This window comes from Schistocerca cancellata, chromosome 9, assembly GCF_023864275.1.
Source record: "Schistocerca cancellata isolate TAMUIC-IGC-003103 chromosome 9, iqSchCanc2.1, whole genome shotgun sequence".
In the NCBI taxonomy this organism is placed as follows: Eukaryota; Metazoa; Arthropoda; class Insecta; order Orthoptera; family Acrididae; genus Schistocerca; species Schistocerca cancellata.
Window position 1 is genome coordinate 428,458,933 of NC_064634.1, and position 16,321 is coordinate 428,475,253.

General features: G+C 42.1%; 1 protein-coding gene across 1 annotated transcript in view; it reads right to left on the bottom strand.

Annotated features, from left to right (window-relative positions):
* Window positions 1-16,321, bottom strand: part of LOC126101466 (putative ammonium transporter sll0108) — a 103,363-nt gene that overhangs the window by 13,197 nt on the left and 73,845 nt on the right. The gene's annotated exons all lie outside the window — the stretch shown is intronic.

Here is a 16,321-nt window from a genome sequence, read left to right on the forward strand (position 1 = left end):
ACAGTTGATGAGGGTCGCAATGTGTAATAGACAGACATCTATCCGGACCATCACACAGGAATTCCAAACTGCATCAGGATCCACTGCAAGTACTATGACAGTTAAGCGGGAGGTGAGAAAACTTGGATTTCTTCGTCGAGCGGCTGCTCATAAGCCACACATCACACCAGTAAAAGCCAAAAGACGCCTCGCTTGGTGTAAGGAGCGTAAACATTGAACGACTGGACAGTGAAAAAACGTTGTGTGGAGTGACGAATCACGGTACACAATGTTGCGATCCGATGGCAATGTGTGGATATGGCGAATGCTCGGTGAACATCATCGGCCACTGTGTGTAGTGCCAACAGTAAAATTCGGAGGCGGTGATGTTATGTGGTCATCTTTTTCATGGAAGGGGCTTGCACACCTTGTTGTTTTGTGTGGTACTATCCCAGTACAGGCCTACATTGATGTTTGAACCACTTTCTTGTTTCCCACTGGTGAAGAGCAATTCAAGGATGGCTATTGCATCTTTCAACACGATCGAGCTCCTGTTCATAACGCACGGCCTGTGGCGGAGTGGTTACACGACAATAACATCACTGTAATGGACTGGCCTACACGTAGTTCTGACCTGAATCTTATAGAACACCTTTGGGATGTTTCGGAACGCCGATTTCGTGCCAGGCTTCACGGACCGACATCGATACCTTTCCTCAGTGCAGCACTCCGTGAAGAATGGGCTGATTGAACGTATGCCTGCGGGAGTGGAATCTGTCATCAAGGCTAAGGGTGGGCCAACACCATTTGGAATTCCAGCATTATCGATGGAGGGCGCCATGAACTTGTAACTCATTTTCAGCCAGGTGTCCGGATACTTTTGATTACACAGTGTATCTCTCTAGTCTTTGTCAAGCGACAGTTGAGGTGGTGTAAAGAGCGATGTCACTGGACCGTGGATGAATGGAGACGAGTGATTTGGAGTGTTGAACCAATCTATATCTTGTGGCCATCCAATGGAAGGGTTTAGGTTTGGCGCATGTCTAGAGAATGTTACCTACCATCATGTGTAGTGTCAGCTTTGAAGTATGGAGGATCTGGTGTTGTGATATGGGGGTGTTTTTCTTGGTTAGGGTATTGATCCGTTGTTGCACTTAAGGAAACGTTAAATGCTCAAGGATATGAAAAAAATTCCACAGCACTGTGTACTCTGTGTAGCAGAGTAACAGTTTCAGGACGATTATTGTTTGTATCAGTATGGCAAGGAACACAGTCATATAGCAGCATGAGTGACCAATGGTGTATGGACACTAACATTCTTGAAATGGACTGGCCTGCACAGAGTCTCTACCTGAACCAGTGGATCACTTTGGGACGAGTTAGAATGTCGATTTATCTCCAGACCCTAGCGTCTAACATAACTATTTTGTCTGGTTTCGACTTTTGAGGACGGATGAGTTGCCTTTCTTCCACAGAAGTTCAGATACCTCGCTGAAAGTATCTAAGACAGAGTTCAAACTGTCATAAAGGTGAAGAATAGACACATGCCATAATAATGTCCACTAACAGGTGTCTGGATATTTTCGATCTGATGGTGTGTATGGGATGACTCAGCCCAGCTGTTCGTCTTCGGTATTCTCCAAACCGATTAAGATATCGTAATTCTGCTTTCATACAAATCAACCATTATATGTCTTCACAAATCAGATATGTCTCTCTTTGAAGCTGTGCTAGCGACGTGACCCAAATTTGCATGTGCACCATATAGTATATACTTTATTTTCGGGCCATTGTGTAGAGTTATGAATGAAATCCAGAGAACAACGTCAAGTAACTGAACATCGTTACTGTCATATAACTGAAGCTATGCAAGCAGCAGACGCCAGGAATGTTTTTTGGAGGTGTGAATCTTATGTGTCTCATATTGAACTGCAGTGACATCTCATGGCAATGATAGGAGCACATTATGATGTAGGTAATATCTTTACAACCGCAGTATGTTTGTAACGTATTGTATGAGAATCGTGAGACATGTATGTGTGAGTGATTCAGTATGTAAGGAAGGCTGGCTAATACGTCACAAAGGAAAAAAAAGAGTAAAAACATACATGATCTACATGTTTAGCTCATGTTACAGGACTCCTCATGTGAAATTTAACATATACGATGATGCATTGTTGAGACTCTTTGTCACAATTCTTTGTTGTGGACTCTTGATGACAAACCCCTTTGCTGTGACATGCAAAGAACTGTGGCTACATCTAGGTTTGATGGAAGTAAAATAGAAAGCTGAAAGTTGAGTCATCTGCTGAGCTGCTGAAAGAATTTACTATATGAAAACAAAGCAAAGTTGGTTAAGTTGCTGAAGCAGTTTTTCGGAAAATGTCTAACTTGCAGCATAAAAAATAAAACACCAGATATTTTGGATTCCCATTTTTATCGCTGTGCAACTGTTCTCCAACGATCGCAGGGAATAAATTAGTTAAAGTATACGATTTTTTTCAAATTGTAAGTCTCACATCACGACCTGATGATAAGGTGGTTATCTTTTCATTATTGGCCATCAAATTTGAGTAATTCACAGCCTATTGTTTGAAAAATCTGCTGTGAATTACAAGTGCGAATTGCAGTTGCTAATCTGAGGGAAGAAGAAATTAGCAATCTGCAACTGCTATCCTATTTCTAAATTAGTTCCTTAACCTTTCATAGAGGCATTGTGAAATCTTCTGTATTCATCCGCAAAAGATTTCTGAATCCCATTCCAGAAGATTTTACCCAAATCCTTATGAGCTTTAAAGGCCCTAAATCTCTTTCTTGCCACTGAAGACTCGTTTACCAGACTCGAATTTGAATGTGTCCAAACACAAAATATCTGAATACGCAGATGCACAGGTACACTGAGCGCGCTGCGCTGAACACGTTCTGCCTATTGTTGGTATATGAAAGGAAGTCATGCTGGACAGAACTATGGATCGAAGAAGTTCTGCTATTCACCACTAGATGGCAATGGCATTGTTTTCACAGCATCGGTGGACTACTACTTCCCCCAATTTGCTATGAAGTATTGATTTAGTGAAGAGTTCCAGTAAAAACTTTCGCTCTCTGGGATTAGTTTCGTTGAGTGTTCCAGTGGACTCTGGAATTTTTTGGCTTGGACAAGTAACTGTGTGAAGTTTTTGTGATATCGGTACTAGATGTTGTTTTAGTAGTCTGAATAGAATTAATATTCGCACAAACTAAGTTGACACTCAGCTGTGGCACCGATTGTCAATTTTGTTTGTGCGAAATTCGAGATCACTATTGTTAGTTCTTTAAATCTTTCTACAGTAGTAACTGAAACGTGATGTAGATGTTTAGTTTTTTCAGTAATTGTCAACATTTTATCTTGAGTGAGAAGTGTGGGCTTTATTGTTGGTTTGTGAGTAGGGGGTTACGGTGTGAGATTTGTTCAAAGTATCTTCATTGGTGGGAAAGCAGTGGGGAAGACAGCGGGCATCCTAGCGAGTTCCTCTCCTGGAAATGCAGAATTTTTAGCAGAAATAAGTTAGTACGGGAGCAGGAACATACGATCTGTGCACTTCAGGTGCAGTTACAAAACGTAGAGGTGGAATTAGATGGGAGAAGAGGGCGCTGGGGAATGGGAACTGGCCACTGGTAAGAAGGCTGCTAGGAGAAGAAGATTTTCAGACAGTTATACTTTGCTTATCACCAATAGATTTGACCAGTTGTCGGAGTTTAGTGAGAGGAGCCTCTTGTAGCTGCAGGTGTAGGAAACATGCAGCAGACCATAGTAGTTTAGAGCCCTAAGACAGTTGCAGTTTCAAATTGAAGAGGGTTCTGCTATTGGGTAGTTTACATGGCAGAGGTATAGCCCAGCAGTTGCAGAAAGTGTTGTGGAGTGAGTACCAGGTCACCAGCATTGTGAAGCCTAGTGCAGGGTTGGCTCAAGTGACTGTCAACTTAGGGGAGTTATGCAGGAATTTTACGAAAGAGGTGATTGTGGTTGGAGCTGAGAATAGTCTTGATAGGGATGGTGAGTATGGTGTAGGTGGTAATCTGGAAAAGATAGCTACTCTGGTGTTAGAGCTGCACCTTTTTTAGACTGAAGTCAGCTGCTAGGTATCCCTGTTTAAAAGGGGTCTCTCTAAGAAAGGAACCACCTTCAAAGAAGGTCTCCTATCCAAGGAGTGAAAGAATTAGCACATTTCATCAAAACATAAGAAGTATTAGAGATAAAGTTAGTGAACTACTTATAGATGTTGACTCTATATTATAGGTAAATCAGATTGCTTGGCACCCCTGTTGTTCCAACTGTGCTTTAGAATACATAATGAGGGAATAGTACAAGACTAACCCAAAGAACATCCAAAGTGGAAGACCCAAAGACAACATAAGTTTAAAGTGTCTAGGATTTGCTGATAACCTAGCTCTCTTGTCCAACAGTATTTAGGAAACTAAACAACAAGTTATCTCATTACAGTAAATAGCACAGAAAACTGGTCTTGGAATATCCTTTGAAACAACAGTCATCATGTTAACTGGCCGCCGGCCGGAGCGACCGAGCGGTTCTAGGCGCTTCAGTCTGGAACAGAGCGACCGATACGGTCGCAGGTTCGAATCCTACCTCGGGCTTGGATGTGTATGATGTCCTTAGGTTAGTTAGGTTTAAGTAGTTCCAAGTTGTAGGGGACTGACGACCTCAGATTTTAAGTCTCATAGTGCTCTGAGCCATTTGAACCATTTTTTTTTTGTTAACTGACCCACCGCTCATAAACAAATTTTGCCATAGGAAACCAAGAAATAGAAACTGAAGATAAATTTAAATATCTGGGAGAAATCATAACATATAACCTCAATGAAAAGCCAACATGACGTAACAGAATAAACAAATTGACTAGAGTACAATATATCACCAAGAGCACCTACAACAAAAAGAGCCTGTCAATAGCAACAAAATTAAAACACTGCAAAACAGTCACTCAACCAGAATTGACATACGCATGTGAAACCATCTTCAAAACAAGTAACACTGCACAAATAGACAAAACACTCAAAATAGAGAAAAGAATCATCAGAACGAGCATCAACTAATCATACCAGAAAGATGGACACTGGAGAGTAGCTACAAATGAAACAGTCTACAAGGAAATAGAACCGATAATGAGTACAATCAGGAAGAAACGCATTTCATTTTTCGGACATACAATCAGACCTCAAGAGAACAGAATCATCAGGAGAATAATAGAAAAACTGTGGAATACTGGGTGCAACATTAAGTGGACTACAGAAATCAAGGACGATATGGATGAGCTACAGATTACAGAGGAAGACCTAAGAAACAAAACTGACAAAATCAGGAAACTCACAGACAAACTTCCCGGGTTCGATTCCCGGCGGGGTCAGGGATTTTCTCTGCCTCGTGATAACTGGGTGTTGTGTGATGTCCTTAGGTTAGTTAGGTTTAAGTAGTTCTAAGTTCTAGGGGACTGATGACCATAGATGTTAAGTCCCATAGTGCTCAGAGCCATTTAAACCATTTAATCACAGACAAACAAACCAGACTGCAAACGAGAATCAACAAACAATAGGAAGGGTGATTTCTGACGAAGAAAGAAGGATGAGGTCCGAGAGAATGAAGAACTACTGGGGTGAAAGGAAACTGAAAAATTCTTTGTATAACGTTGTCTAGAGTGGTCCAATTAAGGCCATAAAATGTAAATAATAATAATAATAATAGCTATATCAGAGCACCACATAAATAATACGACAATTCCGAGGCTTCCTTTACCAGGCTACAGATTAGCTGGCTCTTTTTCAAGCAGATATTTTTGGAGTGGGGAAGTGGCCAGATACATAAAAAGCAGTATTCCACTTGAGTCGGTAGATGTATCAAAGCATTGCACTAAACAGGTATTTGAATGTTGTGCAGGGGCTGTTGAATTTCGTGAAACTAAACTTTTAATTATAATTTTTTATAGGTCCCTAGCTTTGACTTCAGAGAATTTCTGTTCAAGCTAGAGAGGGTTCTTTGTTCATTTTGTAGGAAGTGCCAAAAGTTAGTTTCATGTGATGACTTTAATACAAATTTTGTATATGATTTTGCAAGGAAAACGATGTTGGAAGATCTTTTAAATTCATATGACCTGATTCAGACTGAATTTTTTCTAACCAGGGTGCAGGGAACAGTAGCACAACTATAAATAATATTGTTCTTCATTCTTCTTTACTAGATAACAGTTCTGTTAGCAAAATCGCGGTTGGCCTTTCAGACGATGAAGCACAAATTTTAACATTAAAAGGTTTTTCTATTCAAACAAATGTTATATACAGGGTGTTACAAAAAGGTACGGCCAAACTTTCAGGAAAATTTCCTCACACACAAATAAAGAAAGGATGTTATGTGGACATGTGTCCGGAAACGCTTAATTTCCATGTTAGAGCTCATTTTAGTTTCGTCAGTATGTACTGTACTTCCTGGATTCACCGCCATGATTTCATACGCGATACTCTACCTGTGCTGCTAGAACATGTGCCTTTACAAGTACGACACAACATGTGGTTCATGCACGATGGAGCTCCTGCACATTTCAGTCGAAGTCTTCGTACGCCTCTCAACAACAGATTCAGTGACCGATAGATTGGTAGAGGCGGACCAATTCCATGGCCTCCACGCTCTCCTGACCTCAACCCTCTTGACTTTCATTTATCGGGGCATTTGAAAGCTCTTGTCTACGCAACCCCGGTACCAAATGTAGAGACTCTTCGTGCTCGTATTGTGGACGGCTGTGATACAATACGCCATTCTCCAGGGCTGCATCAGCGCATCAGGGATTCCATGCGACGGAGGGTGGATGCATGTATCCTTGCTAACGGAGGACATTTTGAACATTTCCTGTAACAAAGTGTTTGAAGTCACGCTGGTACGTTCTGTTGCTGTGTGTTTCCATTCCATTCCATTGACGGGAAAAACCCACAGTGGTACAACAACAAAGTTAGGAAACTACTGCGAAAGCAAAGAGAGCTTCACTGCAAGTTTAAACGCAGCCAAAATCTCTCAGACAAACAGAAGCTAAACGATGTCAAAGTAAGAGTAAGGAGGGCTATGCGTGAAGCGTTCAGTGAATTCGAAAGTAAAATTCTATGTACTGACTTGACAGAAAATCCTAGGAAGTTCTGGTATTACGTTAAATCAGTAAGTGGCTCGAAACAGCATATCCAGACACTCCGGGATGATGAAGGCATTGAAACAGAGGATAACACGCGTAAAGCTGAAATACTAAACACCTTTTTCCAAAGCTGTTTCACAGAGGAAGACCGCACTGCAGTTCCTTCTCTAAATCCTCGCACAAACGAAAAAATGGCTGACATCGAAATAAGTGTCCAAGGAATAGAAAAGCAACTGGAATCACTCAACAGAGGAAAGTCCACTGGACCTGACGGGATACCAATTCGATTCTACACAGAGTACGCGAAAGAACTTGCCGCCCTTCTAACAGCTGTGTACCGCAAGTCTCTAGAGGAACGGAAGGTTCCAAATGATTGGAAAAGAGCACAGGTAGTCCCAGTCTTCAAGAAGGGTCATCGAGCAGATGCGCAAAACTATAGACCTATATCTCTGACGTCGACCTGTTGTAGAATTTTAGAACATGTTTTTTGCTCGAGTTTTTGGAAACTCAGAATCTACTATGTAGGAATCAACATGGATTCCGGAAACAGCGATCGTGTGAGACCCAACTCGCTTTATTTGTTCATGAGACCCATAAATATTAGATGAAGGCTCCCAGGTAGATGCTATTTTTCTTGACTTCCGGAAGGCGTTCGATACAGTTCCGCACTGTCGCCTGATAAACAAAGTAAGAGCCTACGGAATATCAGACCAGCTGTGTGGCTGGATTGAAGAGTTTTTAGCAAACAGAACACAGCATGTTGTTATCAACGGAGAGACGTCTACAGACGTTAAAGTAACCTCTGGCGTGCCACACGGGAGTGTTATGGGACCATTGCTTTTCACAATATGTATAAATGACCTAGTAGATAGTGTCGGAAGTTCCATGCGGCTTTTCGCGGATGATGCTGTAGTATACAGAGAAGTTGCAGCATTAGAAAATTGTAGCGAAATACAGGAAGATCTGCAGCGGGTAGGTACTTGGTGGAGGGAGTGGCAACTGACCCTTAACATAGACAAATGTAATGTATTGCGAATACATAGGAAGAAGTATCCTTTATTGTATTATTATATGATAGCGGAACAAACACTGGTAGCAGTTACTTCTGTAAAATATCTGGGAGTATGCGTGGGGAACGATTTGAAGTGGAATGATCATATAAAATTAATTGTTGGTAAGGCGGGTACCAGGTTGAGATTCATTGAGAGAGTTCTTAGAAAATGTAGTCCATCAACAAAGGTGGTGGCTTACAAAACACTCGTTCGACCTATACTTGAGTATTGCTCATCAGTGTGGGATCCGTACCAGATCGGGTTGACGGAGGAGATAGAGAAGATCCAAAGAAGAGCGGCGCGTTTCGTCACAGGGTTATTTGGTAACCGTGATAGCGTTACGGAGATGTTTAACAAACTCAAGTGGCAGACTCTGCAAGAGAGGCGCTCTGCATCGCGGTGTAGCTTGCTCGCCAGGTTTCGAGAGGGTGCGTTTCTGCATGAGGTATCGAATATATTGCTTCCCCCTACTTATACCTCCCGAGGAGATCACGAATGTAAAATTAGAGAGATTAGAACGCGCACAGAGGCTTTCAGACAGTCGTTCTTCCCGCGAACCATACGCGACTGGAACAGGAAAGGGAGGTAATGACAGTGGCACGTAAAGTGCCCTACGCCACATACCGCTGGGTGGCTTGCGGAGTATAAATGTGGATGTAGATGTAGATTAATGTGATTTGTAGAGAAGTAATAAAATGAGCTCTAACATGGAAGTACGCGTTTCCAGACACATGTCCACATAACATATTTTCTTTCTTTGTGTGTGAAGAATGTTTCCTGAAAGTTTGGCCATACCTTTTTGTAACACCCTGTATAATTACGAACTATGAAGGAAAGCTAATCCAATGGCCAAGGAGTTTTTTAAACCTCGTTAAGGAACAAGAGTGGTAGGATGTTTTAGCGCTTATGACATAGAAGACATATATAAGGCTTTCCTGAACACATTTCTCACGCTCTTTGAAAGTTACTTTCCTTTAAATGTTCAAAACAGGTTACTAGCAATAAAAAAGCAGCATAGGTGGCTGACTACTGGGATAAGGATACCATGCAAAATAGAGTGGGAATTATACCAAAATGTCAGGCTAGGCGCAAATTGAGACGCGTATAGCACGTGTGACGTGACACGACACTAGAGCGCGAGACGCACGTTCCACACAAGTCGCGCGGGTCCAGCGCATATTGCGACGCGTACACCATACTTCGCACGCTCCGACTGGCGACGCTCTGCGCTGACAGAACCGAAGCACGCGCAACCTGTTATCTTTCTCAAACGAATTTACAGAAACTATTCACTGAAAATATTTTATTTTTGCCTTACTTGTAGCGTTGTATGTAAGCTTCGTGGCGAAGTGCCCACATCTCGCTAATGACCATTCTTATTGTGATGTACACATTTTAGTAAGACACTACGCAAAATTCAAACAGTTTGCAACGAAAATTAGGGGTCGCTATAATTTTTCGTTTGGTGCGTATTACACCATATGTTGCTGCGTATGAAATTTAGCTAACATGTTGAATTTAGACTTGGGAGGAGGTCTCTATCTGCCTCCGATCTCGAGAAAATGGATCATATGTAGCGCGCTCCCTTCCGATCACACTCCCGCGACAATGAAATACTCGCAACATCTCTCATATCTCCTAAACCACCCGAGAGATCGAAACGAAAGTTTGGCGAATGATAGCACACAAGGAGGAGAGTGTTTTGCCAATTCTTAAACACACGGAACTTTCTTATCTATGGCGATGTATCAGTACTTATACTTCACCATTCATTTATTTCACTACAGTGACTGTAGTGTTTTAAGAGTTATCGACAGCTAGCGAAACAAGAGCTTCCCAGTATGAAAATAAACATGAAATTTCTTCTTTTATGTTACTGCAAACCGACACTATGAGGTTTTTCGTAAGCTATTGAGCTTTGTGATTACCAGTTACTTGTTTAATGAGGCACTCCGTTTCGGAATTCTGTCGCAATAGCTGCTGTGAGATGAGTTTGGCTAATGACACTGTGACAAAGGAAGTACAATTAAACCAGTCACCAAGAGAAATGTGGCCGTTACTCACAAACGGTGATGCTTCTTCGAATGAGAAAAGGTTAACACAAAAATAGATTGCCAATTCTGTTGGAATTTTGGTGGAACCCACGTAACCCATCGCCTGCATCTCGTGGTCGTGCGGTAGCGTTCTCGCTTCCCACGCCCGGCTTCCCGGATTCGATTCCCGGCGGGGTCAGGGATTTTCTCTGCCTCGTGATGGCTGGGTGTTGTGTGATGTCCTTAGGTTAGTTAGGTTTAAGTAGCCCTAAGTTCTAGGGGACTGATGACCTAAGATGTTAAGTCCCATAGTGCTGAGAGCCATTTGAACCATTTTTTTTCGTAACCCATCGTATTTTTAACACTGAGTGACTGGAATGGAAACTTACCAAAGCATTTTATTTCTTCTCTTGATCTGAACAGTATTAAAATAAGGAGAGCGTTCCTTCAGGCATTTGATAGGCACATGACGGATACTGGTTACTCACCTGCGACTTGCCAAACTGACACTGTGTGATCGCGAATAAAATAGTTGTTATTGAGAAAAATAAACAATTGATCTGTGGCACAACACAATGACTAGTGTATTGCCAGCAGCGGAGGATAATGCGTGCGACAAGAATGCACAAGCTAGCCATGTGTGCCTTGTGAGCTGGAGTTCGAAAAACATTGTAAGAAAGTAGGTCTGCCTGTGTCAGCAGAACATTTCATCAAATTAAATATATCTAATCATGACACTCTTTTAGGAAATTCCTACTTTCGTAATAATACCGACCATTTTCTTCTTTTGTGTAGCCTATTGTATAATTAGTTTATTAATGCTGATAATGTGCATGCAACAACTGCAATTCTTTTTCTCATCACGGCGAACCAATTAGAACATCCTTATTTATGACTGCTTTTCGACTGTTTCTAGCTTTCAGTGGAAATGTGATGTTCACATGCATGTTGTACAGTGTCTCGTATTACATTATTACATCCTGTGGTGAGTGTACTGTAAGACCTTCGGTACACACACCATCAGATTATTTGACTTGTCGCTCTAACGAAGCGGGCGAGTGTCAGCAATATGTCTCGTGGTTTTATCGTGGCGTGTTTATCTTCTGCCGTTAGGTCAGACGATAGAAATGCCACTTGCACACTTAGAGTAGCAGATTGACGGTGACCAACTTTAAACAGAACTTGATTAATTTTCAAACACATTTATTAAAATAATAACAAGCATAAAAATAACTTAACTTGGTTCTGGATGCTATTTACAACTGACAATCTGAAGTTCCTTTGGTCTGGGTACGTTAATCCTATTCTCACATATCTCTGATACTTGACAAAAGTGTCTATACATTTATCTTCATGGCTATGTACAGGAATATGATAATCTTATTAGGTGCAGACTGAAACTTGACTATAGACTGGTACAGACAAATGCAGACTAATGCAGATTGACGCTGTCTCTGTTCAGTGAGAGCACAAAATATTAAGGTAGCAGTACATTTCTTAAAAAAGTAAGTCTTTGGCACGTGAAAAGGAGCAAACACAAAATCTGAAGAACCAACTGTCTGGTAAGTTCCTCAGTAAATAATTTTTATTGGAAAAAAAGCAAGAAATAAAATACATCCATAGCGATAACAAGGTTAACAAAACAGAAAATGTCATTCAAAAGGTACTTCGCAAAGTATTCGTCCACTCATGTTTTTTTTTACTTTTAAGGCATGAAGACATTGTTTAAATTTTAAAAGCCCGCATCTCGTGGTCGTGCGGTAGCGTTCTCGCTTCCCACGCCCGGGTTCCCGGGTTCGATTCCCGGCGGGATCAGGGATTTTCTCTGCCTCGTGATGGCTGGGTGTTGTGTGCTGTCCTTAGGTTAGTTAGGTTTAAGTAGTTCTAAGTTCTAGGGGACTTATGACCACAGCAGTTGAGTCCCATAGTGCTCAGAGCCTTTTAAATTTTAAAAATTAATATTTATTGGTATTTCCTTCTGCACTTATTACTGCTTGGTCCTTTGGAGTACGCTGCCACAGAGGTTGGAATTTTGTCCCACTCATCTTAAAGAGTTTAAGACTTTCTTGTTACATATTTGCCTTTTATGACGTTCTCTTTCACCATTTTCCATAAGTGTTAGTGGGATTAATATATGAGGTAGGGTGTTGAGTAGTTTCAGTGTATCGTACAGGAGGCACATTCTAGTATTTCCAGCCATTCAGATGTAATTTCACCAGAGACCTAATTTTTCGGCGTTATCTTTTAGATTTGTCTTTGAGATGTTGATATATATTTCGTGATCCACTGTACAGTCTCTAAAATGCAGTTTTCCAACACCTGCAGCACTCGTATAGCACATATCAGGGAACCCTAACTGTGTTTTACCATGGGCAAAGGTTCTGCCGCGTCATGTCCACGTTGTTTATGCCACACCATTCACCTGCCATCCGACCTGAATATGTACTTTAATCAGGAAATTTAAAGCTATTCCTGTAGTCTCCTCCCTTGAAAGCGTCCTCCTGGGCAAAGTGAAAACGTTTCTTCCAATTCTGTGCACTAACCCAAAATTTCTTGCCAGCTACCTGGCCAATATATCCGAACTTCTAGCAAGTATTGCTGACTGTGTTGGCACATATCTACTTGTTCCTCGGCTTTAATTCCCCAACCAACTTAGGACCACTGATTTTAGCATTATTCTTTGTTTCCATCACTATAAACCGCAAGTCTGCATAGGTCAGTGAGCGAGGGCGGTTCGTTGCTGGGTTCTCAATGTTTTGATTACGCAGAGACAGTCTGTGATCGACTGAAGCGTTGATCTATGTCTCGCAACTACTTTAGCAATCTCGTAAGAGGATCTGCACTGATTCTGCAAGCGTAGAATAAGTTTCGTTTCAGTTAGGATCGTCTCACTATGCTTACGGCCCATGTTGCAAACTGTATTACCAAGGTGCCGCTCATAAAGACAACAAATTGTAGACTGTGGGTGCGGGCGGATAAGGCTAGTGTGCCTTGGGTGAGAATTGAAGTTTAGTCCCTGGGTGCGAATTTTAGGTATATTGACGTGATGTATGATTAGTTTATGAAATAGCTTTTGTATGACATGTTCTATTTTGTTAACCTTTTCATCGCTTTGAATGTATATGTTCCTCGTTTTTCAGTAAAAATAATTTACTGAGTTACTTTCCACACGACTGGCTTTTCAGATTATTTATTCGCTTCTTTTCACGTGCCACTGCTTGCTTTTTTTTACTACACAGCTAGACGAATACTTTTTTGTCTACTCACTCTAGGTACGCTGGTGGGGAGAGGAGCCGAAAGACGCCTGAGAGTGTATCTACTATAGCAATCCTAGATGCCAGGGACCATCCGAGATTTAGGCTCAAAACGAGCTCTTTTTCTCTACCAATTAATTAATAAAAGTCGCTTTTAACACAATATCTGCAAGGGGATGTCTAAGCTTCATTACACCTTCTTTATTATTGTTGCACTATGCAGTAAAAACTAATTGTAATGAGAAACAAATGTTGGTGAATATACTACAGACCAAGTACAAATATTTCTGACGTCGAACGAAGTTTGTTAGTGATTCTTGCTGCTGTCCAGCATGTCAGTCACTGTGAACGCCGTGTCAGTTGTGCTTTTGGCTTTGATTATTCTATTAAATTAAATGTGTCAGTCTCAGTAGTTGTGTATTAGTCCAGGGTGTTTATAAATAAACGCACTGTAATGGCGTCTCGGAATATTATCAAATGTAGATTTTCTACCCTCACGTCTAATAATAGCCAAATAATCAGAGTTTTTGCAGCTCCAAACTTTACCAATGCTTTATAATATCTGCTATGAGCGGCGATACTGACGAGAACACTGCACAGAACAGGAGATAACCCAAGAGCGGTTTACTTTTTCCGTTGTGAAAAGGAAAAATGAGTTTGGCTGTACATGTGCTGTGTGACCTTCTACAGACTCGTGGCTACTTTGAGAAATATATACGGAGATTTGATCTATGAAGGAGTCTTGCAATACATTTAAAAAGCTTGCTGAGCCGAGGTATCAGTGGAAATAATGGAACTGTGTAAGGTCATTTCAGACGATTTATTAGCTGCCATTATGGACAATCCTGAATGAGTCACTGTAATCCGAGACAAAGCAATCTGTGTAAACATATGGGTTCACGACCGTCGAAAAAGGTTAAAATGCTTCCATAACTGAGTGTTTTTGGACTGTGGTTCTAACATATTATACACGGTCCAGCTCCACGAATGTGACCACCTGTCAGAAGCCCGAACAACCGCCGTTTGCAGCATGGACGTGCAGGAAGAGAGTCGGTGACGTCCTCGAAGTTACCGACAGTGATGTGGAGCCTTTCTGACTCTATGGCTGTGGTCAGCTACGCTAGGTTTCTCGACTGGGGATTCATGGCGCGAACAGCCCGATTGAAGTGATCGCACAGATTCTCAACTGGGTTTAAATCTAGGGAGTCTGGTGGCCAGGTGGGTATGTTAAATCCATGAAACTGCTCTTCCCACGCTGCATGTACAACGGAGCTGTGTGACACATTGTACTGTCCTGGTGGTAGATGCCATTGTGCCGAGCCCGCCGGGGTGGCCGAGCGGTTCTAGGCGCTACAGTCTAGAACCGCGAGACCGCTACGGTCGCAGGTTCGAATCCTGCCTCGGGCATGGATGTGTGTGATGTCCTTAGGTTAGTTAGGTTTAAGTAGTTCTAACTTCTAGGGGACTGATGACCTCAGAAGTTAAGTCCCATAGTGCTCAGAGCCATTTGAACCATTTTTTTAAACCATTGTGCCGAGGAAGAAACAAACTGCTTGTAGGGTTGGACATGGTCCGAGAGGATAGGCAAATACTTCTGTTGATCCACTGTGCCCTGCAGAATGACAAGATCACCCAGGGAATGCCACGAAAACATTCTCCAGACCACAATGCTGCGTTCTCCAGCTTGCACCCTTCCGACGACTGTCGCAGGACTGTTCACGCCAAAGGCCATGTGTCTGATGGAGCTTCATACGTGATCGTCTGAAAAGACCAACTCTTGCCGCTCAGTGAATGCCCGGTTGCTGTATTGGCGTGTAAATGCCAGCCTCTGTCGAAGAATGACAGTCATCATGGGTGCATGAACCTGGTGCCTGCTGCAGAGGTCCATATGCAGCAATGTTCGCTGACCGGTCGTTAAAAAGATACTGTTGGTAGCCTCTTGGTTCATTTGGACAGTCAGTTGCTCATCAGTTGCACACGTCTCCACAGCCGTCGTTCAGCCCTCCTATCTATGGCTGCAGGTGCACCATAGTTGCCTCGCTGCCAGTTTCAGATACTGCCATTTCGCCATGCATGATATACCGAGTGATCAAGAAGTCAGTATAAATTTGAAAACTTAATAAATCACGGAATAATGTAGATAGAGAGGTAAAAATTGACACACATGCTTGCAATGACATGGGGTTTTATTAGAACAAAAAAAAAAAAAAACAAAGTTCACAAAATGTCCGGCAGATGGCGCTGGACAGCAAAACTGCTACCGTGATGGGTGAGAGGTACGCCGATATGTTACGGAATCGCATTATCCCCAGCCTGGCTGATAAACACCTGCTGGAACGTACGATGTTTATGCAGGATGGCGCTCCACCCCATATTGCTAGACGCGTGAAAGATCTCTTGCGCGCGTCGTTTGGTGATGATCGTGTGCTCAGCGGCCACTTTCGTCATGCTTGGCTTCCCAGGTCCCCAGACCTCAGTCCGTGCGATTATTGGCTTTGGGGTTACCTGAAGTCGCAAGTGTATCGTGATCGACCGCCATCTCTAGGGATGCTGAAAGACAACATCCGACGCCAATGCCTCACCATAACTCCGGACATGCTTTACAGTGCTGTTCACAACATTATTCCTCGACTACACCTATTGTTGAGGAATGATGGTGGACATATTGAGCACTTCCTGTAAAAAACATCATCTTTGCTTTGTCTTACTTTGTTATGCTAATTATTGCTATTCTGCTCAGATGAAGCGCCATCTGTCGCACATTTTTTGAACTTCTGTATTTTTTTGGTTGTAATAAAACCCCATGTCATTCCATGCATGTGTGTCAATTTGTACCT